This window comes from Crocodylus porosus, unplaced genomic scaffold (genome assembly GCF_001723895.1).
Source record: "Crocodylus porosus isolate Cpor-Errol unplaced genomic scaffold, CroPor_comp1, whole genome shotgun sequence".
Taxonomy (NCBI): Eukaryota; Metazoa; Chordata; order Crocodylia; family Crocodylidae; genus Crocodylus; species Crocodylus porosus.
The window spans coordinates 37,881,660-37,909,369 of NW_017728950.1; the positions used below are offsets into that span (position 1 = coordinate 37,881,660).

At 40.8% G+C, this 27,710-nt stretch overlaps 1 protein-coding gene across 1 annotated transcript in view; it reads right to left on the reverse strand.

Annotated features, from left to right (window-relative positions):
• The window catches only part of LINGO2 (leucine rich repeat and Ig domain containing 2), a 683,474-nt gene that overhangs the window by 537,266 nt on the left and 118,498 nt on the right, over window positions 1–27,710 (reverse strand). The window contains exon 2 of the mRNA XM_019555191.1: window positions 21,316–21,388. The gene's annotated coding sequence lies outside the window, so the exon portion shown is untranslated. The remainder of the gene's footprint in view (window positions 1–21,315; window positions 21,389–27,710) is intronic.

Genomic DNA, 27,710 nt, shown 5'->3' on the forward strand with positions numbered 1-27,710 from the left:
CTTTTCCAAGCTAAAGAGCCCCATGGCTCTCAGCCTGTCATCGTAAGGTCTGCTTTTCTGATTTCTGATCATGTGCATGGCTCTTCTCTGGACGCTCTCAAGCTTCTCCACAGCCTTTTTGAATTGTGGAGCCCAAAAATGGTTGCAATACTCCAGCTGCGGCCTCACCAGGGGGCGGACATCCTTGGATTTGCTTGAGAAGGATCTATGGATGCATGTCAGCATTTTGGTTTCTTTACTAGCCACAGCATTACATTGCAGGCTTATGTTCATTTTGTGGTCAATAATGACCCCCAAGTCTCTTTCTTCCATAGCACTAGCCAGCATAGCACTGCCGAGCCTATAAGGATGCTCCAGGTTTTTTCCCCCAAGGTGGAGAACCTTGCATTCTCATCCACCCATTTGCTGAGCCTGTACAGGTCAGCCTGGATCACCTGCCTGTTTTCTGGCATGGATGCTTTGCCCCAAAGTTTGGTGTCATTGGCAAACCTGGCCAGTCCGCTCCTCACTCCAATGTCCACATCATAAATGAAGATGTTGAACAATATGGGTCCAAGGACACAGCCTTAGGGGACCCCACTGGTCACAGGACACCATGATGAGTGACTGCCATCAATTACTACCCTCTGTGTCTGACCACAGAGCCAATTTCCCAGCCAGTGGATCATGGTGGACCCAAGACCACAACTGGCCAGTTTTGCCAAGAGGTGATCATGGGATACCAGATAAAAGTTTTTTTGAAGTCAAGATATATGACATCAATCTCTTTTCCCTTGTCCAGGTGATAGGTCACCTGGTCATAGGTGAGATTGGTCAAGCAATACCTACCTGCAACAAACCCGTGCTGGCTATCCATTAGGAAGTTGGTGTCGACCAGTCCATTAAGGATGGCCTCTTTAATAAACTTTTCTAAGATCTTCCCCGGGATAGAAATCAGGCTGATGGGCCTATATTTATAGGAAGAGAGATGGTTCTTGGGGTATTTGCACGCCCCTGGCAGACATTAATAGAACTGTGCAACTTGGATATGAAGAACTTTATCCTGGATCCCAAAATCTGCATGTGAAGCAGGGTTGGACATACCAGTTTGGGGACCTGGGATAGACCCCCAATTGTACAATTTGTAGGTGGGGAGCTCAGTATCAAGGATTTGGTCCCTTTTTTTTTTAGCTCTGACCAACCAGTTGTTCAAAGGTTGCTGCTAAAGTAGCTGTCACACTACACATGTGTGTGGAATCTATCAACTGACACCATCCCCATGCTCCAGCACCTGAAGCTATCCCATCTCCAGTTGCCAGTGCTAAGGAAAAGACAACAAGGGATCAGGCACATCTTCATACCACTCCATGTTGCTGGTTAGGTTAAAGCCCTTCCATGCAGCTAGCATGGTGAGACATTGCCCTACCACACATTCAACTTAAGGTGCAAAGGAAGTCAGCTATAAAAATGTTCCGCATATAACACTGAACATTTTTATGACTGGTTTCTCCTTTTGTCACATCATTAATTGCCTGAACATGTGGTGGGGTTACTATTTATGCCATGATTACCAAGTTAATCACATCATAAATGGATAACATCTGCCAGGTGGCATAGGGTATTGGGTGCAGCCATGTTGATCTCAGGACATAGACAGACAAGTCTTTGGGTAAATCCAATATCTTTTAACGAACCAACTAAAATAGTTGGAAAAATTCTTCTTTGCAAGCTTTTGGGTACAAAAAGAAGCGTGTTTGTACCCAAAATTTTGCAAAGACGAATTTTTTTCAACTGTTTTAGTTGGTCTAATAAAAGATATTGGATTTACCCAAAGCACTTTGTCTGCCAGGTGCCATAGACATCTACTCACATGCCTTAGCGAAGTCTTGTTGTACTTCTGAGACCTCACTTCTACAAGCAGCATGATGCTCTATGGACTATACTTCTCTGATTTATTTTCCACTTAAAGCTGGCCTAAATCCACTTCAGCAGGTCCTACAGACTGTGAAGTATCATTCCACATAAACTAGTACAGACACTATTGGAAAAAGATTACCTTCCTCTCTCCCAGACAACCTTTCACTGATAATCATGGAGTTCAGCCTGGATGAGAGCATAGAGAAAGGAATCTGTTGAATCAGTGGGAAGAATGATGGTACTTTAACTCACACTCCATATTCATGAAATATGTAAAACAGGGAGTTTATCTGCTCAAAAAATAAGGAATTTGCGAATAAAATGTCAAAAGTGAATACCCCACACTAAAATTTTTACAACAATTTTCTGACTACTCCAATAATCACCTGTGATGTCAATGCAAAGCCAGATTTCTTTGTGCATTACCAATTAGGACAACAATGTAGTTCTAATGGTGATATGATAACTTGATAATAAAACAAACAGAGCTCAATTAATCTGCCTAATTTTTTTCTCATCAATAACAAATACTTCATTTTTTCACTTTTTTACTTAAACCCTCAGAGGCCAAAATCAATTGAGTGATATTTGATTATAATGAAGGTCTATCTGGACCTTGATTATTGTAGATCAGGGTGTCAAAATCATGTTGTGCCCCAAGCCAGATAAAGACTGCAGAGCACCTTGTGGCCCAAATGGAGACTAAGGAATGGGGTCGCTCTAGCCTGGGGCATATACTAGTAGTTGGCCCACAGCATACAGTGATAGCAGCAGCTCCGGCTTCAGCTCCAGCAAAGGGCATCAACGTTGCCAGCGGCGAAGGGAGGGCAAAAGCACAAGCCAAGTGGCTGCTTGCCACTGTGGTGACAGTGGTAACACACCAAGTAGGCACAGGGTAACCAGAGCTGTATCAGCCCTTGCTTCGCCTCCTGCTGCTGCTCACCATGTCCACCAAGGGCCCCAGATTCTGCAGCAAGCCACATCCCCCAAGTTCCACTTCCCTCTCTGTAGCCCAACAGGCCACACAGAGCAGCACCAGGGGCTGGATCTGATACGTGGGCCATATATTTGACACACCTGTTGTAGATGATTGATTATAAGAACTGTGTAGCGCTTCCCCCTCAGAATGAGGTTGACATGAGGTTATGACATGAAGCAAGAGTCAAGGATTTCTTAGGCTGATATCTTTTACTGGGCTAACTGTATAGTTAGAAGATTTGAATGTAAGATGTACATTCTGTCATGGGGCAGGGTCCTAAGAGCGGCCGTGATCTTTCCTGGTGCCCCCTACCATGCCAAGTCGGTGTCAATGCACCCTCGTTCTCGCCTGCCATGTCTTTGATGTCAAGAGTATTAAGGGAGGCTGCCTTTAGTCCTCCTTGACACGATACCCCTGACATACTCGTCTGTGCCCCGCCTAAGGTGACTCGGTGCCCTCACGCCTTAAGGGCTACGCGTGGCTCCTACCACCCCTAATACCATGCCCCAAGCCTTGTGGATGTCCCGGACATTGTCTAGTCAATTTCTCAGATGGCCTGCATCCTCATAGACGCTCTCTGGCCTCTCCTTCCTTACAGTCGCCTCCTGCGGCTGCTGCCCGCACTGGGGCCTTTCCCCGTGCTCTCGCCTGCACTCGGGCCTTTCCCTGCGCTCTCGCCCGCACTGGGGCTCTTCTACCGGTGCCCACTCTGGGGCTTCTCACAATTGGGGCTCAGGTGGCCGTAGCTGTGCCTGGCCCCTAAATCCCCTCCTCGGGTCTACAATTCCTGTGGGGCTCAGGCAGCCTCAGCCTTACCTGGCCCCCAATCCACTGTGCCCGTTCACAGGGCTGGGGTCAATGCCCCCTCAATGCTGTGCCCTCTCTGGCACTGGGGTCCCCACACCACTGGGGAGCTCCACTGAGGCCTCCTCCAACCCCTATTAGCCTCACCCGGTCCTCCAGTGTAACAAGAAACAACAGAATGCAATAACATGAGCCAATTGTCTACAATGCAAAGCTAAGCCTCCTGGCTAAAATGTAAACTCTAAACCATGAGGCCATTTATCCTCCCAAATCCCTACCAGGGATTCCTCCACCCGGTCTCCTTCCACGGAAGCTGTTCAGGCCATCGGGCTTCTCTACTCTGCCTGCTTCAACAGAGCTCCAACTTTCTCAGCTGCCAGAGGGGAACTGCCTCTGGCCTCAGCCTGGCTTGTTTATATAGGCCAGGCCCTGCCCCCTTCTGGTCAGCTGACCAAACTGTGGTTGCCCCGGCAACCGGCACCTGTCCCTCTTTCTAGGAGCAGGGCGCTTCAGTGCCCTGCGACACACCTCCCCCCTTAAGTTCGAGCCTCACTAGGAGCGGGGCACGGAAGTGCCCTGCGACACATTCTTTTATATGAGAATTTATTTTTGGAGCATAGAATGTAATTACAAATCTTTATTCAGCAGCGGTTATTGCAAAATGAAATAAGAGAAATTGAAACAACCTTATGTTGTTTTTTTCCCCCTATGTGGCACAGAAATGTATTGCTTTTAAAGCTGTTTTTTTCTTCCTCAAAATAGCACAGCAGTATGATCCTTAAAGAGAATGGACAAGAAAGGGGACAGATTAGCTCTATATTCCTATTCAAAACTGGTCTTGCCTATCGCACAGCTGTTTCTTAGACTGAAAGTTTTTTCTCAGGTTAACATGTGCAAACAAATAGGAACCATTTTCCCTCTTGAAGTTTAAATTAGTCTAAGATATATGCCACCCAGCAAATCAGAACTGCTTGATATTGCCAGGGATTTAACTTCCAAACAAAGTCTTGCGACTTTAAAATTTGCCTCAAAAAAACCAAAAAACCAAAAAAAAAAAACCGGCCTTAAGAAACCTTCTTCAAGCTGAAGTCTGAATTTGATTTTGGTCTCATCAAAGTTCATGTTCAAAGGATACTTCATAAAGCCCTGGAGAGAAGTGAAGAAAAAAAGAAAAGGAAACCTCTGAACAGGTTTAGTTTACCTGTCTGGTTTTTTTTATAATTCTTCTTCTGCTTCTTATAAAGAGCAGGGTGATAAAACACCACAAGCAATAGTTATGAATGCTCAAATCTGAAGGGGTCAGTAAACCTGTGAGTAATTGTATTTATTTGCCAGAGTTGCAACAAGAATCAAAATAAAGAAATAGTTAAAAGATGACTAGGAGACTGAAATTCACAGGTGCTTTTGCATATATGAATTCATCACTAGTATATTATCCCTGAACACCAGCATCTTTCAGATGGTAAAATCTCATCTACATATACATAAAAGTCAGAATTAAAGGTTGGATGTGTTCCTTCCACCACGTATATATTTTTTAATTCTGTTTTTGAGATGTTGAGAACATTTGCCATCCCAAGGTGGAAAGTTGGAACTCATGAAACAATAATCCAAGTAGAAAAACAAAACTACTGCATTGGAGATTGAGGAAAAGAGAAATGGAATAAATAGGAGGAGGCATTGTTTTTCTGTATTCTGGACTGAATACATTTCCCATTAGGGCTAAGTAGAGCTATCTGGGGAGGCTAGATCAAATAAGAAATAGTCATCCAACCAAAGGTGTGTCAGGATGGCAGGGTCTAGTGGCGGGGAGGGTTGGGGTTGGATCGGGGCGCATTGGGAAGTTCCTGGATGGATTTGGGGGGTGGGGGGAGCAGGTGGAGTCCACAGTGGAATCAGGAGTCCAGGCAGGATCCACAGAAGTGTCCAGGGAATCAAGGGTGCAGGTGGCATCTGCAGGGGGATCAAGGGGCAAATCAGAGTTCAGGGGGACAGACAGGGTCCACAGGGAGTTGGTGGGGTTCAGGATGATTTTGTGGGATCAGGAGAGCTTACAAAGTCTGCTGGGGGACTTGGTGGGGGATCAGGGGCTATTTTTAGTCCCCCCACACTCCCCTGGTAAACCTATGCCACCATCCCTCCTGCCCATCTCCCCACTGGGGCTTATTTCCTAGGGTCCCAGCATTGGTGAACACTGATAAAACTGGCATCAAGAGTGGCTTGTGAGATAAGAGATTCAGAGTGGGGGGGGACTGGCTGCTGTGTCGGATGGGGAGGGACCACAGAGATAAAAAAAAAAAAAGCCCAGTGCTAGGAAGGCAAGTAGAAAAAGCACAGCCCTTGGATTGGGGCCAGCAGCTGGGTTTTCTCAGCCCTAGGGATGTGCTGGGAACTGTACAAAAATTCAACTCACCAGTCTAACCTACATCAATCTGATCTGAGTGCACATCAGTTCAGGTCCATCTTAGATCGGATTCCACCATTTTTAGACTGGTCTATGTGCACCGAATTTATGCGTCGTTTGCACGATCTAACCTCCCTCTAACCCCTCTGAATGTCTCTACTTAGCCTAGAGGTAACTTTCACTGTTTTAGTTAGATTTGGATTTGTCCTTCTAAGCATAGCTATTTAACATCTGATTTAATCAAATCACTCACATTAGATTACACCGGGATTATATAATGCTAAATTTTGATAATTTCAAAATCACACTAACATTTGAAGAAAACTAAGATGAGGCTAGTATGCCGCTTAATACAGCAATACAACTGATTCTGCAATTTCATTCAAGACAATGCAAATGTAAAATCCACACAGTTCTGACTGCTGTGCTGAAACTCTGGTTTTCAGACTCCTGCACTTGATATAACAACCTTTCAATCCATCTTGCTCCACATGGTACAAACTGCTGCCCTGCTTCATCATGGAGAATATTACTTCAAAGAACAAGAATCCCTGTAAGCAAGTAGAGTTTAATCCTACTGGGAGTTAACCATCCTCAACTCCAGCTTTCTCCAGGGAGAGTTGAGGGTGTTAAACCAGTCTTCCTAACAGTTCTAGGGATGTGACTCCTGTAATATAATGTAAATGTGAATTCTTAGCCTACAGAAAATTATACACTAAAAGTGTAATGTCTATTATTCTCTAGTATACTCCATTATGGTCCAAAAATTCACAAGAAAATTACAGCATGTTCAGAGAGGCCCCCATCCCAAGGAATTTATAATCAAATTGCAACTGCTTTTCACATTAGCTTTCTTCAGATTAAGCAGACAATCTATATAACAATCCATTAGTAAGAGAAAGGGGAGGGGGTGAAGAAACCGGTTTTGTTTTAGGATGCATCTAGGTACATGAGCTGTTCCAATTAAATTAATGGATGGTAGGATGGAATAGTAGCCATCAGTAACATTACCAAATAGCTGTCTTGTACACTTGAAGGTAATTATTCAATGGGACAAATAACATCTTTAAAATATAAACCTTGTGTTTATGTTTGATGCTAGATTGAATACTAAGGTCACCAGACCTTGGTACATGATAACATATACTTCAACTTACCCATATCATTCCTGCAATTATGAACACATTAATATATTGCTCCTCGCATCACTGCTACAGAATAAATAATGCATTCTTAGAATATCTAGAATAACATAAAATAAAGTTGTCAACACCAATAAGAGTAAAAGAAGTAAGACTAAGATCAGTACCAAAGCCTTAACATTCTTTAAGTAAGAGTTCTTAGAGTGTGCCATCTTAGCCAGATGCTCTCTTAGTAAAGCCTCACGGATAGAAAACTGGACTGGGTCTCAAGAGGTATAGGTTCTCTTTTGATTTCTGTCACCTTGCATTAGGCAGAGTTACTTCCCCTTTCCTGTGCTTCAGTTTTCCCAGCCATAGAGTGAGGGTGATGATTTTAAATGTCTTGGTTAAAGTACATTGACATTTACTGATGAGTAAAGAGCTAGGTGTTACCTATTTCTAGACAAACTATTACAAATGGCAATCCCTACCCTCAATTAACAATCCTATCACTTTGGTCATGAACATTTTCCTTTTACCTAAAAAAGAAAAATAAACTCAAACCCAGAAATGAATTCTACCAACCTTTTACCATCTATTTACATTTTTGGTGATACTAGCAACTATTTCATGTTATGTGGAACTCAAATACAGAGGTGTGCAATGGCTACGTTTTTAGAATGAAGTTATACCCTAAATGGAAGGCCCATAAGCTTTTAGCTACATCTGACCTATATCACTTTTCATTAAGACAGACTGAAGTGATGTCTTTAAAGGTGACGAGATGGTTGAGATCATCCCTTCTCTCTAAGCCCTTTAAGTAATCAGCCACCATAGCTGCCACAGAAAGTTACTACAATCACACAACAGCTCTGCAAAGAGGTTACATTTACTAGAATAGGCAGACCTTAACCCCCCAGGCCATAAACACCCTTCTGCACATAGAAACTAGCATCTGTAGCCTATTGTACTTCTCATAGTGGTTCTGCTTTTTAAAAATAGATTATATTGCAAAACCAATTAAATTGTTACAATTGCTAAGTACATAATTGTCTTCAAGTTATATACTCAGCTTTCCTGCCACATACGTCAACTGGCAGTAGACTGATGAACAACATGTTATTCTCAAACTCAGTACTATTCATTGCTTCTGTGGTTTAATTTCCAATCTGAGAATTTCCAATTTTGGTGACAGGGTCCTATTGATAGTGCCCTCTGTGATTATTTGTGCTCCTTTGGTTTAAAAAAAAATTAGTAATCCATGCATAATAAAGTTTCTTGTTTTAAATAATCAAACAACTGGCAACAGAATGCACATGCTAGACAAAGGGTGCATACAAATGTCTGCTGTACCTGGGCTATCGTCATGTGGCTTCCTCTAAGCTTTGTGATCATAGACTGTCAGTGGTATGCACAGATATTCACCAGTGCTGGGAATGAAAATGGCTGAAATTGGTTTGAGATAAACCTGGTTGAACACAGTATCAGACTTAACTGACTTGGGTGAAACCGGTTTATGCAATGTCTGTCCCAGGCCTCTTACTGGTTTAAGATAAATCAGAGTCCCACAGCATGCCCTGGCATGGTCTCTGGGCAGGGCTGCTCCACAGCAGGGCTGGCCCCTATCCTCTGCTTCCTGGCTGGAGCTCCAGCAGAAACTTGCAAGGACAGACCACCTGCCCAGCCTCTCACTGCTAAGCAGGGATTATTCCCCCCGCCCCTCTGCTTTACACAGACACCTCAGCATTAGCTAGCAGACCACATGCTGGCTATAGTCCATGCTGTGGGAGACAACAAAGGCAGACAGGCTTTTTGGAGTTAATCAACAGGTAGCTTAATGTCCTTCCTAGGAAAAGCTGTTTAGGAAGCATTTGGAGAGAGGCTTTGTTTTCTTAAAGGGTTGATAAACACTGAGTTAGGGGTGATAAACATTCCGTGCTGGGCTACTCAGGTCGGGGGCGGGAGGGGGGCAGGGGAGGAATAATAAGAGCGTCCTGGCCGGGGTCTGGCCCTGCCCTCCTCAGCTCAGTCCTATGGAAAGGAAGGGAAGGCTGCTCTAGTGGCCACCGCAGATTCTAACCTGAGCTACTGCAGGCATGTGCCTGCATTTCTGGAATGAAAAGGGAATATCTATGACCTCCAAATCAGTTCAAGCTTTGCAGGTTATACTAAACTGCAAAGATTGAATCAGTTTAGGCTCAGGCTTTTCGAATGTCTGTCTCTAGCCTAAACCTTTTTAAGGAAGAAGTGAACTGGATTCTATTAACAACTAAGCATTATCAGTTGGATTGTTTGCCATTTTCAGATACCTAAAAAACAGTTTTACCTATCTTCACATTGAGCATAGGCATTTAAAGCACCACTCAGCACCAGCATGAAGATTTAGGGACCTAACTTTAGACACTCAATCTGAAAAACTGTGTGCACAAGAGATACACAGAACCAGGAACAGTTATTTTTGAAGTTATGCTTCAGATTAGGATTGAAACTGTACTTTTAACTAAACCATATTATAGAAAGAAATGGTGGTGGGGTGAGGGGTTATCCTTAAAGTCCATCTACATTGATAGAATTTGCTCAGTTCTCATACTGTAATGACTGTTTCTGAAGTTACAAGATATTAACCTGTTTTTCATCTTCAAATTTTGTCACATCTATAAGTAGAACCTTCCCGGACTTTTAATATTGTCAGGATGATAATTTTAATTCTATGATCATAGTTTTAATTTACATTTCAGAAGAATTTGAGTCACGAGAAGTTCCTGTCAATTTTTTCTCAATCATTATCTTTTCACCTTGCTCCAATTTATCCTTTCTACTTTGGATGAAACTTAAAACAGGTTCACCATCTATTGTTCAAATACGGCATACATAGCAGTTAGTTCTGTTAACTGTAAGACTAGATCCATTGACACAAACATTTACAAAAGGAAGTTAAACTAAAAACAATAATACTTCAATTGATTATCCATTAGGTCCAAGGTTTCCATTAACAGATATCATCATGCACTGAACCACTGTGGTAGTAATGCTACAAATATATTTTGAAAGAGAATGGGGGGATGTACATATGCATTTTCAGTATTTCTACAGAGCAATATATTATAAATCCAGATTATGATTGCAATGGCAATTCATTAAGCAAAAAGTAACCAACCATGTTTTGGGGAAGGCAGAATGAAGCAGAACTCTTTGGGGGTTTTTTTGAATGAAGAGCAATTAGAAGGAACTATGAAATCATTCAACTCCCTCAGCACTGCCTACTACTACTACTGCTGGGCAGCTGGTTTTAAACTGGGGGGTGGGAAGCAGAAATCAAAGCAGGGTGCAACTGCATCACTGTACTCCCCCAAGATCAGGCCTTGTTGAATGCCACCCTCCCCATCTCCATGCAGCTGTTGGACAAAAAAAGAGCAGAAAAAGGAGCAGCCATCTTACAGCATCTTCAAGCTTCTATTCTGAGGAGAAAATCAGCTTCCCTGCTTAAGACATGCACCCCAGTTTAATACAAAGGCTAAACTTTGGTAAAAGGTGTGGTATGCAAAAAACCACGGTTACCTTGTGAACACCTGTAACCCTCCTATTAATATTTCTCCTCACCACAATCTGAACCTTCAAGACTGTAGCACAGATTCCTATTACTGTTGCTGCAATTTAGAGATTATATGTTAACTGAGAATTCTGTAATCCTGGAAAAGGGAAAAGGACAGGACAAACAGGTATATAAAGACAGAAGTGTTTTGGTAATACAGTAGGCCATACCCATATTAACATAATTAATCATGCATTTATGCAGTCCAGGATTAAGGCGCATACTCTCCTCAATTTATCCATATGTGTTTTGTTTTTTTGTTTTTTTTAAATTCTCCCCCTTTTCCAAGCCATGATGGGGACAGCATCTTCAAAGACTTCAGATTTCCCATGGACGCCTATGGAATCCCAAGTGTCTTTGTTGTTTGGGGAGCTGGTCCTTTGATGTTTTATCTGCCCTGAACACTAGCTACAAGATGGTAAACCAAAATTTCCTACAAATCACTATTTTAATTTCTAGCACCTATTCTTAAAAAAAACCCAAATGGTTACTCTATGGTGCTGTAAGGAACACCAACAGAAGCCCCAGTAGGACCTTGTGCCAGAATGGCCAAAAGAAGGAGTCAGACCCACTACATTGTAATCCAAAACTATCCTAATACAAATGAAGGGAGGAAGGGAAAAACAGTGATAGGGAGCTTCAGTCTTCTGAAGACCTAGGCAGAGGTTTAAATAAATGATGGAAGTGAAGCAGCTAATCATCTCCCATCTCTTCTCTTATGCTCTACAATGTCTGCATCCTCAGGGCTGTGTATTACCTGTAGGCCAAAGTCTTCTATCTGGAGTTACTCAAAAATGTAAAATTAAAAGTTCACATAATAATACACTTCACACTAAATGAATCAGTTATTTTCTTATTTTTAAAAAGTGCTTCTAATTGTAAGAAGATGCCTTTTATTTTAATTCCTCTCTGAGAAAGTGGGAAAAAGAAAGTATGAGAAAATTATGTTTTCATTTTATGAGAAACCAATATTTCAACTTTTAAAAGTAATATGTGGAAAATAATAGATAAGCATGGAAAAGATTTTTTTTTCATGTACTTCATTTCTCAAATTTTCTCATAGGAAATGTCACTTTTCCCAATACGAACATTTCAAAGGGGATTTTTCATAGAGTAACTTTTCTTGCAAAAATTTCTAATTTTCAGCAAGATACATTTCAAATGCATAGAGTTGGGGTGGGTGGATTGGTTTGTTTGTTTTTAAGTAGCCTTTTAATAAAGACTGAAGAAAGGGCTAGTAAATAAATGCAGGTCATCAAGTGGTATATGTCAGTTTCATAGTCTTCCACTGACTATCACCAATCAAGAAAGGCTTTAAAACACAAATCAGAGCATTACTATTCAACTACGACTGAGGGGCAGAATCCAAACATTGGACCCAAGGAGTGCTGAATGCCTGCAGGATTTGGCCAGCTGATAAAGAAAGCTTACTTTCCACTAAACCCCTTGACTACAGCTACAAGAAAGGCTTACAGTCCCCTTTTATTTAGTGAGCTCGTAACACCAATCCTCCATCCTCATAAATCTTCCAGGAAAGATTCGTTTCAAGATTCAATTACTTCTTTATATGATTTGAGACTGCAGACTATTTAGTAATCCAGAAATGTGTCATTGTCCACTGGATGTAGTTTTGTTAGCCATTATCTATCTACCTGCTGCTAAATCCAAATATATATTTTGCTGACTACAGCAACAATAAGTATGTTCTTATAATTTATTCCTGAACAATGAAAGGTCCCTCAGTAAGATGAGTTCCTATCATTAATTTTTCAGCAAAGTTGAAGCATGCAATAATGTGATGAAATAAAGCTGGGGTATCAGCAAATGATATATTTTGTTGCTTATGGAACAGAAGCAGATCACATCCAGAGCAAAAAGAGTAATCCCTGAAGATGCAGAGTCCAGAAAACTCACAGAGCTGCTATGCATGAGGTACAGACTCTCATTTAAGGTGGATCAGATTTTAATATGATTTATTTGCTATGCTGAATGTTGAAGTTTTTTCTTTTCGCAGAGTGCTTTTTTCTCCCTCCTCACCCCTGCATTTTAATTTCCACCTCAAAATCTGTCATCTTTTCCTTTTTCCCACATACTGAGTTTCCCTTTCAATTTGTTTGATGCTTTGTATCACTATTTTAATCACTATTTCCTCTCTCTGTATTTATCACCTGTTTTCACTTATAAAACCTTGATCTACACCTGGGTCATCTTTGAGGTATGCTAAAATTACCCTTCAAGCTTTCGGCCCTCTTTGTAGCTCACTTCCCTCCTGCAGAGCATCCCAATATTGCTGCTAAAAGCATCAACTATTATTCTTAGCCCTGTCAAATCCATTGCCTGGTTTCCTCTCCCCCTTGGACATCAAGTCCAGAGTACCTTCACATTGTATGTGTTTACAATGCTTGTGTACATCTACAACACTTCATAAACAATAAACTAGTTTTCAGTTGCAAGGGAGAAATCACAAGTGAAGCTAAATAAATAGTGCAAGAATGGTATAATGTATACAGTAGAAAACTGGGGAATGGGGAAACCTGGGTTTAATGCTGGGTTCAGACAGGTGTACATTGCTTATGGAACCTCAGGCAAATCACTTGATCTACCCTATATCTCAGTTCCATATGTGTGAAATGGGTTACCCCACCCAGGCTAACAAGGGTGTCAAGGATTGATCCAACCCCTAACAACTATGAAAGTAATGATGAGGTGCTTATGTGAGGACTACCTAGACAGAGTGAGAAATCTAGAATTTAACAGACAAAGAAGAACGGAAACATATGATACTGTTGTCAGATATCGTCTTTTCACCTTTGACAAAGTCAGTTTATAATTTTAGAAACTACACATAAAGTGAATCTAGCAGCTAAAAATATACAGTATGTGTAAAAGAGCACACATTTAAGCACATAAGTAATGTTACTCACTTGACTATTCTTACCAAATTAATTTGGCATACTTCATTGCAAGATCAAGCCCTTTGTGAGTATTGCTCATATTCATTTTCACACACTACAGATTTGATGCATCTATTCTATGAAATGTTCTCATCATTCAAACCATTTACACTTGCCAGAGTTAGAAAGGCTATCAAAGTAGCAGGGCTAGAATTTTCAAGAGTAGCCTCTGTGAGTTAAATACCAAGATTTTCTTAAAATTTGGGTGTCTAACTCTAGGTTCTTTTGATAATAGAAAAGGTACAAGGGGCAGCCCTGCTGGAAAGTAAATGCTAAAAAAATGCAAGTAAATCTAGTGTCTCCCACTGAAAAACAGTGATAGAAAAAAGCTTCACATTTCTTTAGGAAAACTTTTCAAACTGAAAACATTTCCATCCGCTGCAAGTTCCAAGACTGATTCAAATTCTGACTGTCATCTGATGTAAATCAGTGAAACACAAATGAAATCACATCTGTTATGCTGCTTTACACCTCCTGGTAGTCAGTCCTTTAGCATTCACACAAAATTCAACAAATAGGAAGTTGATGGAGTCAATCATACGTGAAAATCAGAGCTGCAGAAAGATGCAGTAGGAACAGCAGGAGTTTAAATAGTATAGATATTGCAAAGACAGCTTATGTTCTGCCATTACTATTGAAACTCAGGTGCCTAAACCTGCCAGCATTCTACCGGAGCCTGTGTTATGTATAAAAACTCCTGCCTTCCTCAAACCTCAGGAAATAAGCAGAAATTCACCAACACAGCTCCTGTGGCAAACTCCTGGATTTCCTTTTAGGCTTGCCTAATGTTGATCTTAACATCTGACAGACATCATAAAACTCATGTGGTTGCTGCTTCCTGTTTCATTATTTCATATGTATAGAGACAATATCTTTTAAAAAACGGATACTAGTTAGCTAGCTTTTTGTTTGCATTAGGTTCAATAGATAGATGCTATTGTGAGTCTACCGTGTACAAAATGGTATGTATATGTGGAATTATTTCTAAATCATTTTCTCATTAATAATTTTCTAATGATTTGTAAATAATTTTCTCTTATTTAGAGGGCTAACTTTTCAAGGGGAACGAACATACAACAGTCTCCAAATCTGTGATCATAATGAGGCAAGCAGAAATATTTGTAGTGACAAAAAAGCCTGAATTTTTTATCTCATACCTTGAGTGGCTGTGCATGCAAACAGATCATTTTTAAATAAAAGTAGTCTTTCCAACCTAGACTCTTCATTTGAGACAGGAATATTTTGCCTCTAATGCCACCAGATTTACCACATATATATTATATTCTACTTGCATCAGACTTTTTTAATCATTACATATTCATTCCTAATTATGAATGCTTTTTCTATTGGGAGCATGATAGGACTGGTACTGTATGTGCCAGTACTTTTATACCTTTTCCTAAGAGCTTAGCTTCTTGCAGACCGGTGTCTGTTTCTGCCTCCTAGGTAGCAATAGTTCCTTTTCAAAATGCCATGACAGTATCTACACTATCCTGTATTCATCTTCAATTTAGTAATGCACTTCAGCCATGCCAAATAATGTTTCTTCAAGGTTTTATTGACCCATAATTGTTCTATTCTTTGCCCTGCAGTTGGTGACCTCCAACAGTATGTCCTATGAATGCCAAGAATGCTTCTTCAACATTTAATGTCAAGTATATCAATCTTCTTCTCAGCAGCATTCATCAAATTCCAAGTACAACAAAGTAGAGAAAACAGCACTGCTGTTCAGTTTCATCTGACAAACTGGTTGCTTGCAATCTACAGTTACAGAAAAGCTCAGAAAAGTAATTGCAAGATCAGCTTTTACAGGAAATATTTCACAACTACAAGGAGCATACTGGAATATATACTCATGAGACACATAAAAACAAGGCAACAGCTATATGCAGAGCAATGTAGCCTCTAAGCATCTCTGTGTGGGAAGCCTCTCTGTACAGCTGACTAAAACTGTTTAGGCAATCATCCAATGGATGTTAAATGGAGATGTTACCTAGTACTGACATGAGTATGATATTTCACAGGACCAAAGGCTGTCATAGCAGGGGGACATCATTCTACTAACACACTAGGGTGACTGCACTCAGACATGGGAATAAGTGATCTGTAGCCTGCCTGGGAATATGTGGTGTGGATATCTTCAATATCCAGCATTCAATGATGAAGCTAAGAAGTTCTTGGAGCCATGCTGGGTAAACTGAGGCAGAAAGCAGTGTGTTTGTTTAAGGAAGTTTATCAGCACACAGCTTTGCACTAAGCTCTACTTCAAAGCAAAGAGTAAAAGGCCCATTATTTCATCTACATTAAGCTCCTGGAAGAGCTAGGAATATAACCCAAACAGTCTGACACTGAAGAACAAGATAACACTTAGCATTAAGGGCATCTGTCTCTTTATTCAACTTCCAGGGTCACTCATTGCTACATGTTGTAACAGAAGCATGTTTAAAAGAATTCAGGGTGTTAAACTGTCTTTACCTGGAAAATGTTATGCATTTATATTAAACATTATAAGCATTATATTAAATACTATATTAAACATTAATATTTCTTTGGATCTCAGCAAACAGCTATCAGCGAACAGAAAAAAAGTTTTTCCCCATTAGTAAGCAGAAAATATTTTCAGGTATATGAACTCATTTTCCAGTATCAGAATAAACCAACCTACTCTATTCAGTTTTGGATTGTGTCATACCTTATCTTCATAAGGTCTCCATTTAACTATCATAAGAGTATCACCCTTTTAGTGACACTAATTTTATAGAAAGTTATTCCTTTCCTTACTACCCACATATTCTGTGATTAATCAATTGCGGCACAATATTGTAACATGATGAGTTTTCAATATGGGCTATTGTGAAAAATGCAAAAGTAAAAAACTTAAGCAGTAAGACCAGATAAGACATGTAGGATCCTATATGCTATGCTGTGATCGAGGCATGGAGGAGTCAAGGAAAGACTTCATTCTTTCAGTAAGACACACAATCTAGAATACGTCATTGTTTGTGACAGCAACTTGAGGGGTCCAGACACTGATTATAAAACAGATTTTTTTAAAAAAATTTCTGTGTATGCATCTCCTGCAAGAGCCCATAAACAGCTTGCAATTAATGCCTAACTAGCTGTAAATGTTTCAGCTTCTCCAAAATAGTTTTCTTTATTTTTTCCTGGCTGAATCTATTCAACAATTCAGCTCAGATTTTTTAATAATTTCAGTTGAATTATTGGCAAATAGTCCTCAGAACATTTTGACCCAGCTTTAGCAGACATTAGCAATGTGGAAGTGAATGAATATTGAGGGATAGTTCATCATTTTCAAATTGTTAATGTCCACACTTTAATGGAAGATTCTGTACCCTGACTCCCTGGAATCTCAATGCTGTAACCCTGTAGAATCCACTCAACCATTCATCCTTGTGAGGTGGGTCAGCGATTAAACTGGATTAGGGGCCAGCAACATTTTCTAGCACTGGAATGACCCAGCTTGGGTCTAAGTTGGGCTGGCACTAATGCAGGCATTTCTGTTCTTCTCATTGCCTTCCCCCCTCAAAGCTTCCGCTACCTAGCTGTGAAGCAGCATGGGCAGAGCCCCTGCCACCAAATGCTGTCAAATCCATGGCTCCATGTATGCCAAGCCCAGGACTAGATCATCGTATAGCTGTACATACTGCTTGCATTTCTTTGATCTGCAGTGCTGTCCACTATTGATAAAACACTCGGTTAACCTTATTGTAATCAAAAATGCTTTCCCCCTCAGTGTCACCTACCCCAAAACACACGACCCACACCAATTAAAAATATCCCACCTCGCTACTGCTTGTTTCTATGCATCAACAAAATGCATAGTCCTGCACAGACCACATTCTAGACAAGAGACCCAAAACAGGCGGCTGTACTGGGAAACCCAGACAAACTGACATCTGGAATGCTTTTCTTTTTTCTTTAATTAACATTATCAAGTTAATATTTTTTTTTGGTCTTGATACTCATTTGTGATAAACTTAAAGAAACCTCATTTGCAAAACATAGGTGCTCAGCACTTTCTAAAAATCAGATCTCTCTAGGATTTTTCAAGATAAGTACCCAAAGTTTTGGCCACCATCACTTAACATCTTGGATTAAGCTACTTAGAAAGGACTTGAGAATTTAAAATACATTGTTATGCCCACAGGTTCTTTAAAAAAAATTACATACCACTTTTGTGTCTATTTCTATAGTCATTTTAATATGACTGTCCAATTTTCCATTTCAGTCTGAGGTACAAGAGATTCTGAGCATCAAAGTAGAGCAGTTCTGCTATCCATTATTCATTTTAAACTAGGCTTTCTCTGTTGTCACTCAGAGATAAGCTCTCTGTTTTTATTGAGAAAGCTTAATCAAAAGGATTACAAATCCCCTGGCTGAGATCATTTAATCAAGAATCACAGATTGTACAGTACAGCTATTAGTAATTTTGTTTTTTTAAGTAGAAACAAGTATCCTATAATGAAGGGAATTTTTGGTATTTCTCTACTAAGAGTATAGTTGGCTTGATTCTGCTCTCAGACACCGATTTTAGTGAAGCTCCTCCTGATTTTCAGTGACAATGCAAAACAAGAGAGTATGGTTTAGTGTTCAAGTGGTGGAAATCAGAGCTAAATGTTACTCTCAGCATCCCTACTGTAGATACACTGCATGATGGTAAAAAGTGGCTTGAACCAATACCTCTTGTCCTAGTGAGCTGTAATAACAATAAAGTTGAAGAGTGCAATTTACAATAAAACAGTATCATAAGATTTGCACTAGCACAGGTACCTTATTATGGGTGCATCTACACATGTGCTTTACTGCAAGCAGACTAATTAGCTCTGCAGTAAAGTGTCACTGTGTACACGTGTGCCTGTATTTGAGCGCAGTAAAGTAATTAACTCCTCAATCATTGCCACAGAATAGTACTGTCTGGGACAAGCACTATCTTACTGTGGAGTAGTTACATGCGCCGAAACGCACATGTAGACAGTGACCAGGGCTGGCTGGGGCACAAGGGTGCTACAGTGCTGGGGCTGCCTGCTGGCTAGCCCTGAATTGTACCCTCATGCCCCAGCCAGTCCCTCTGCAGCACTGTGAACCAGGGTGGAACAGCCCTGAGCTGGCCTGCTGGCCCCCTACCACCCTGCCAGCTGAGGTTGCTCTGCCCTGGCTCAACATGCTGCAGTCCCAGGAGTACATGTAAACACTGTGTTCAGGAGCAATAAACTCTGCGTTCAGGAGCAATAAAACTGTGCCAGAATTTATTGCTACTTGCTAGTTGCATGTGTAGATGCACCCTATAGCTATAGCAACAGCTAACACAAGAATATAGACAGCCCTTTACACAACACATGCCAGCATTTATGCTCCTTCAAAACTAATCTCCCCACATGCTTTGCCATCTTTTCAAGAACCTAATCTTTCAAAACCCTGAACGTGAGAGTAGCTATTCTGGTTGGTGTCTCTAAGGTGGACTCATATGAAAAGGTTTGCAGAAGATGACACTTACATTGCAAGCACATTGGGCAAAGACCATGTCATCCTTTGCCTTTTCTAAAGCATTAAACATGCAGTTAGAACTTCAGTATCAATAAAAACATTAGCCCATACTTTACACGGCCACCACCACTTATTGCCCCCCAAATAGCAGCTGATACTGTGTAATGTGAATGTAACATGTGTAACAGCAGGAGAAACCAGGGGGCAATTTGCAGAGCTGTGGACTTTAACTCCCAGAAACCTGTGGGGGCAAGGGGAAAAGGAAGAACAAGCTTGAGGCTGGGGCAAGGGGAGGAGAGAGCAGTGTGCATGTGGAAGCCATATGTAGAGGAACAGGCAGTGGAACTGGAAATCCCACTGGCTCATTCAACCGGATCTGTGGACTGAAGCAGCTGGACTCAGACTTGGGGCAACTGCAGGTTGCTGTTTGAGTGCTCTAGGGAGTAAGGGCTTGTTTGGGGACACAAAACTTTTACACACTTTTGTTATCAGTTTCTCACCACGGTAAAAAGTAGTAAAGAGAGGATGCATCTTACTAAACTGTTGTCATTTTTATCCAGTCTAGTGGAGGGTTATTCTTAAAAGAATAAGGATTAAAATTTGCCAATATACGTTACACCAGTTCAGATCTCACCTGTCCTCATTCACCCTGGAGTAGCTACTGGCAAACATCAAACATGGTATTTCTTGCTCTCTGTCTATCAGCAAAGCACAGTAATACTTGCCTACTGTGCAAGTAAAACCCCAGAATACCGGCCTGCCTGTAAATTATACCGACATCAGGAATACAAACACTATTTAAATTATATTAGGGTATGCCTTTTTTCTGTCTCTGTTCTCTGCCTCCAGTTATAGTATATACACTTAGGAGCAAACTAAGCAGCCTCAACCAAAAGTGAAATAGTGATGGAAAGGAAATGCTGCTATTTTTGTCTATTTAGAATTCTCACCCAGATCTCTCACCAGTGCTTTTCTCACAGTGAAGGCTGATTTACCTTTTCCTCTTCCTATTATGGAAGTTGAGATTGTATATGGAAGTTAAGATCTACAGGCCTGGGATTCAGTTTGTTAATAAATCCTGAGGAGCAAGATACTCTTCCCCTCTTGGGAACTGGGCTATTGGGAAGCATTCTGCTGACTTTAAAGGTCCTACCCTAAAGAATGCCACTCAGAGGAGGACTTCAGTGAGGAAGGGTGATGCTTCAGCTGAGCAGCAAGTTTTAAAAGATGACACTTTTATTGAGCTTTTAAAAGATGTTTTTAAACTCTTCTCTAACCATGAGAAAAAGGGCTATTTTAAGGGGAAGACAAGCTGAAGAAAAAATATCACCATCTCAAGAAAAATGATGGAACCTGAAATCAAGATGCCAGGAGTGCATTTTTTCAGTAGTGCAGTATCTCCAAGAAAATATAATAGAATCAAATTAATTGTGCATCTACTTGATCTGTTTTTAACTCCAAAATGAAATCAAGTAGTTGGAGATGTTTTTGCCATGAAAATACCCTTACAGCAAAGAAAAATCTAGTTAATACCAACAACATTTTTTCCAAGATACTTTACAAAATCCAGAAAACTGGATTATATGTTTATTTGCTAATTTGAATATTTAGCTCAAGGCACAAATACTTTTTTGCATATAGAAAAATAATGTAGTTAAAGGTTGGAACCAAAATCCTTGGTTTGAAAAGGCACACCTAGTAAGAAATATTGGAATCTGTACACAATAAAACATAGGCAGTGGGGGACATCAAGTCTCAGAGACTAAGAGGTCCTAACGAAAATAGTCAAACTGCAAACAGAATCAATGGTGGCTTGACCCTGCTATCATTACATACAGGGCAGTGTATTTTGAAAACCCCACTCAAATACTTCATAAACTTCCTGTGCATTTCAAAACCATGCAAAAATTATACCTTAAAATGAAGAGTGGCTTAACATGTCTGCTAAATGAAACCAGCTAGAGTTAAAGACAATAAACCTTTCCCTCTCCTTCTAAAAACATTACAATATGATAATTGTATAATAAGTTTAAAGTGTAGTCACTTAAATGAAATTTTACCTTGCAAGATTCATATGCCATTGAGACAAGATGGAAGCTCAGTGCCAAGTCCCCCAAATCTGTTGCTCTCTCACTGTGAAAGAAGAGGGAGATCAAATTAGATTTCTCATAGCATTTTATTGAAACTCAAGGGTTTTTTTCCCCCCAGCATGGCTACAAATCATCCTTGGCATCTGCACAAGGAAGAAACAAAAAGTGAAGGGAATTCTTAGACCTGTGCACATTCCCTTAAATGGTGTTAGAGGCTTGTGTGCAATCAAAGCATTATGTGTACATGTTTGTCTGTCCCTCCTGGCATATGTGTACTGAATACAGTACTTCTTCAAAAATAGATTTATGGTTTAATAAATGATCAAAAGAAAAAAACTTAAAAGCAAATATATTTAATTTCAGTTGGATAAGATGAAAACAGTAAATCAGTTGTAATATGTTTTCCAACTATCATGGTGTTTTGTATGTAACCACTTCATCTGCCTATCTCAAAGTGTTTTTCAAAGGCAATAAAAAATTTATCACCCACCATTTCAGAAATGAGATACAGGAAACCCTCACTATTCACAGGTTTGGCATTCGCAGTTTCAAACATTCGCAAATGCTGAACCCGCATCTTAAATATACTTACAGGAGCAACTTGGGAGCTTCATGCTTGCCACTGCCAGCCATGCCCACACCCTCTCCCCCCAGCTGCCGGGGCACCGTGTTCATGAACGCCAATGACATTCATGAACACAGTGCCATATTCGTGAACTTCGCCATTCGCAGGGATATCCAGAACTTATCCCCTGCAAATGGTGAGGGTCGCCTGTAAATAAAAAGGGGTTATTATGAGGCCCTAAATCCCTTTCCCTCTACATCAGCGGTTCCCAAATTGTGGGTTATGACCCCAAATGGGGTCACAACATAAGTGGATGGGGTTGTGGGGGTGGGTGCTGTGGGTTGGGAATGAGGGGCCATACTGCAGAAATGGGGCCATAAATATAGTCATGCTAAAGAAAACTTTGGGAAGCACTACTCTACACCCTAAATTCAAGTAAGCTTTAATGGGACAATGATCAGATACAGAGATAATTTGCCTAAGATCAAAAGAGAACTGATGGCAAAGAGGGAAAGAGACATTCACAATTTTTTAGTAACATTGAACTGGATGATTTTTTATGTCCATAAAAACCTTAGAGAATGTGAAGCAACTTTAGGTTATACAACAATCCAACTATGCTAACTTCTAAAAGATATTATTAGTGTTCATCTGCCTGTAATAGCTATTTCTATCTTGGTGCCTACAAACTATGAAGTAAATGTCACGTTCTCTTTAACTTTACAGCCTTGATCATCATATATCCTCTATGCCTTTCAGGGCCCTGGCAGACATTACATTCATGGCACGATTAAAGGCAAGCAGACATCTCCAATTCTCAGCTGTCTACACTGCCAGCAGCTGGGGACAGGGAGGTCTGCCATCTCCAGCTGCTGTGTGTGTACCAGGTGGTGCAAACAGTTGAAGATGAGGATCCCTGTTGGAAGGCTGAAAGCTATGCAGTGATCCCAGAGGCTGATAGGCTCCTATGCAGAACTGGACTCCTCTGCTTTCAGCTTGTTGACACGTTGGCAGCCTATCAGCTAACTGGTCCTTGCTGCTGCATTGCCCTTGGCATCCTTTGAACATCTGGGTGGGCAGGGAGCATGTATGGCATGGAAGGACATACAATGTTTGGGAACTGGGATTAAATTTATCATACCCAGATCATACAACTAAATTAATATAAAAGTGACCATGGAAAATCCAAATACTTTTGGATCCCAAATAGCCAAGAGCTGCTTAACAAAGCTCTTGGCTTTTTGTAGAAGCAGCAAAATACTTCACACTGTTGACATTTCTTTGAAAATCAAACCAAAGAAACCATTGATTACAGAAAGAGAGAGAAAAATGTTGTTACAGATGCATTAACAGCAAATGTGAAATCAAAGCAACATTATTATACATGTTATATGAAATATTGGTATACTTATCATCTAATTATTATATACACCATGAAAATTTAGAAATAGTTGGAAGTTCTACTATCAGTCTTAATTCTCACCCCGTGTCTTCATTTTGCTGATTTATGGTAGGGTATCTATGAGACCAGAGATTACAAACATATCAGGTACTCCAACAAGCTAATTTGTTACTTTGAAACACGTATGAAGTCAACTAGGTTCATTACCTACCAGTATAATGGTGGCTTTGAGAAGTTTTTTTTTTTGTGGGGCTGTATATAGAGAAATAAGGAAATAGGTGTGGTTAGAGGACTTGGGGGATAAATGCATGCAGCTTTATAGAATGGTATTTGCCAGTATTTCCAGTAGTAACCAAACCAAAGTATATAGAATAACCAGTTGAAGCTAATATTAAAAGCACCACTTCTTAATCTCTTTACTCCATTTACAGTTTGTATAGTTGTCATTGAAAATATGAGGGTGGTGATTTAGATAATGAATCAGAATAACACTGCTTTCAGAATATGTTGCAAATAACATACATTCAAGCACTACTGAACATATTAATAATGCAATGGAAGTGTGAAATTGTTTCCCACTCCAACATTTGGAAAATAGTTATTGTTGTGAAATACAGAAGTTGGATGAAGGAGAGAAAACACTGAGACTTCAGCAGCAGCTACTGGAGCAATGGAGAGAATGACATATCAAATGGGAACCCGGGGGCTACATGGCAGCTTGGTGTGAGCCCTGGATTGCCAGCTGGACAGGCCTGTAATACACCACAACCTTGCAATGAAAAGTCTCAAACCTATTCTGACCCAAAAGTCATTATCTAAAGAAATGGAAATCCCCTCAGTACTGACACGTCATCTATAGATACAAAAAGGCTGGAAAGAACACCTAAGGATATCTAGGGCACAAGACTCTTGTTTTGCATCGATAGTTAATAGATTAATGGTTTTCCATCAGGCTTAATAAACTAATCCTTGAGAGACTGATGAACAGCTAGGCCACATCCAGATGAGCATAGATGTTTGGTTCCCTGGGGACAAGTACCAGCAGTGCACCTTGCACCTCAGCTACCCGTCCCTAGGGAATGCCGTTACCACATGTGCTTTGGTGCGTGACAAGTTACCCTGAGTGGGGTAGAGGAGACTGGGCCCAGCAGCCTTACCTGGGACCCTGGGGGCCTCCCAGGGCTGCAGCTGTTGCAATCCTTCTGGGTGGAGCCTGTCTGGCAGCTGCTGCATGGCTCGGCTCTGGTTTTCAGCTGCTCATGTTGCTGAGCGGGTGCTCCTCAGCGTAGCACACACACAGTCATCACACCCTTGCAGCACAGAGAACAGCTGACTGTATGGCATGTGGTGCTGCAAACGTGTTTGCGGTGCAACATACTGCACGGTTGCACTCGTCTGGACATGCCCCTAGAAGCAACATGTGTGACTATGGAATTTGACCAATTTGGAGTTAATTAAAAAACAGATGAAGTTCATGTTTCAACACCTATTCAACTTTTCTACCCTTTCTCCACAACTAGAGTAGAAAAGTCCTTATTTGATTTTTCAGATATATGCTTCTCATGATGTGACCCCCTCCCCCACACACACCAGCATGTTTATATTTGATTGTATCAGTTTCTTATTAGTATTACTGTTGTCATAAAACACTGGAGTTGTTCCTTCAGGCATTCTCCAAAGACAAGAGTGCCATTGCCTCTATGAATTGCTGCTGAGATGGAGTAAATTTCCAGAATTTATCCTTTTCTGCCCACTTAATATTTGTCAAGAAGTTTACACAGAGGTGCCTGTTCCCGGTGCATTGCCATTAGGTTTAGGCAGGCCAAGAAGGGGATGAACTGAAGGAGCAAGTAGTTTCTGAGAGATGGCTGTGGTATTTGATACATTCGGCAAATACAGCTTAGGTAAAGTCAATGATTCAGCTTCCACATATTTAGGATGCTAACAGATGTGAAAAATGAACAAACAAGCAGAGCTTTACCAGAAGAGGAAGTGCATTAGTTTGACCCAGCTCCCCAGTGTTTGTATAGATCATGCACTTCAGCGAGGTTTTTTGGCACTTTAACCTAAAGCAGATTCAATCAGCTATTAGATAAAATTGTCCAGAAGCCCCACTGAAGCGCATGATCTATAAAGACATCAGGAGAGTGGATTCAAGCTAATGTGATGCCTCTTCTGGGCATGAGCTGTGCTTGGTGCGAGGGCACGCTGAGCTTAAAGTGTTGTTTGTTTGTTTGTTTTTACAAGTCTGTAGGCAGTCCTATTGTTACAAAGGGAAAAAAAACCCAAAACAAACAAAAAAAAGAAAGAAAACCAAGGCCATTTCTGAATCTTCCACTGCACTGAAGGGAAGAGTGTTAAGAAAAATAAGTACATAGCAATTTCTTACTTTATTATTGCTAGACTTTTGTTAACAGTGGAAATAAAGTTATTCCCCCCAAAAGAAAATTATGTCACCACTAGCATGCTGAGGCCTTCCCCAGTGGTTTTCCATACAGTATTCTCTTCTTTCAATAACCTATTGAAGGAGGCACTTGCAGTGCAAGTGGACATTGTACTGCAAAGGCCTCCTCTCTAACATGAAAGATTTCCCCCTAGTGTCTTGATATCCTAAATGATGAAAACCACCTCTCAGCGAAACTTAGTGCAATATTAAATAAAAGAAGCTTTTTGCATTCTGTCACTGTGTGTTTCACGTTTCTAGGTTTAAAGCTAACTCATTTGGTGGCATCCAAAAGCAAAGGGATAAAGCTTTATTTGAGGGGACTCTATTATAGTACCATTCATTTTTCTTTAGATGTCACTTTTCAGAGAAGACTATGGCTGACTTAATCTTTTATTTGCTTGGATACTACAAAAACTGAAAATGAAAAACAATTAAGAGACCAATGAAGTCGTATTTCACACTGAAACAAAGTAGTAATATAAGTGCTACTCATCCCACTTATGGCTGTGTCTCTGTTCCATCTGTGATAACTTTACACAGAGATGGACCTAAGCGAGGGGTGGGCAATTATTTCTGCTGAAGGACTACTTAATGAGTTTTGGTGAGCTGTCAAGGGTCACGAGGGTAGCCCTGCCCCTTGTTATGTAGCAAAACCCCCAGTTTTTCTTTTTTTTAGTTTTTTTTTTATTTTTTATTATTTATCTTAAAATGCATTCCCTCCCCTTCCCCAACCATTTCTGACTTCTTTCTTCCTCTCTATTCCCTACAGATAAGTACAAGTGAACTCAAAATTAGGATAAGCTTTAAGCATTTTTATTTTTGGTGGCAAGTTTTTGGTTTTGGGTGTCTATTGTTTTATAGGTTTGTATTAATTTTTACTATTGTATATTGTATTGTTGTCATTTTTGTATTGATTTTTGTTGTTTCATATGCACATTGTATGGTTTAGGCCTGTGTTTATAAGTGAACCAAAGTAATGTCAAGTTTCTATTTTGTATGTCAAGCCTCCAGCTTCTGTCCTCTGCCTGGGCATCCCATGTTGCAACAATAGGATTTATTGTACCCCTCCCATGTAAATTGGTTCCCGGATGAATGAGAATGATTGGGTATGACTGAGATACAATGGTAGCAGGCCTCTACTGAATGGCCTGTAATGACTGGGCCATCACCTCGCATTGATTCATCCAGGAACTACCGACCTCACCCAGGAACAGAGACAAGACCAGCATTTGAAAGACAAAAGACCCTGCGGAACCAGCAACTCTCACGATTACAGACACCTGAAACTGCACATCACATCCCTGCATGGAGCACACATGCTCAGTACACCAGGGGCTGACCCTTGCCTGGGCATGCCTCCTGTCACTAGGGACACACATAGTCTGCTCCTATGAAGAGGAGCAGTGAAGACAGACCCAGTGGGAATGCCATTTCCATCTGGACCAGACCAGCTTCATACCACCTATCTACCCTGCCCCCTCTGGGCAACATCTACTGGACAAGGACCCCTCTCCAGCCTGGATAGGTAGATATTACCTGCATACCTCCTCCTACAATTTGGACTCTCTCTCTCTGTCTCCTTCTCTCCTCCTGGACTTCAGCCCCTGCACCAAGCCTCTCTAACGCTTGCTTCCATCGTGTGGGTGCGGGTGCAAGGGAACCAATTTGGCATTGTGTCACCATCTCCCCTGTTCAATAAAACCACTGTCAGTTGCAACCCCGAGTTGGGTCATGTTTTACTGAATCCCAGTCCCTTCCTTATCTTAAATTCCAGCCTCATTCTCTCATTCTCTCTCAGATCCAGTCCCTACCCTCTCTGCTAGTTTCCCCATCTCCTCCCAATTCCATCTCCCCTTTTCTGCCACCTCTCAGCCTCTCCTTGCTGTCCCTGATGCTTTTCCTGTGACTTTCTGCTGCCTTTATGTTTTTAGGCTTCCCTCCCCTCCCAACTT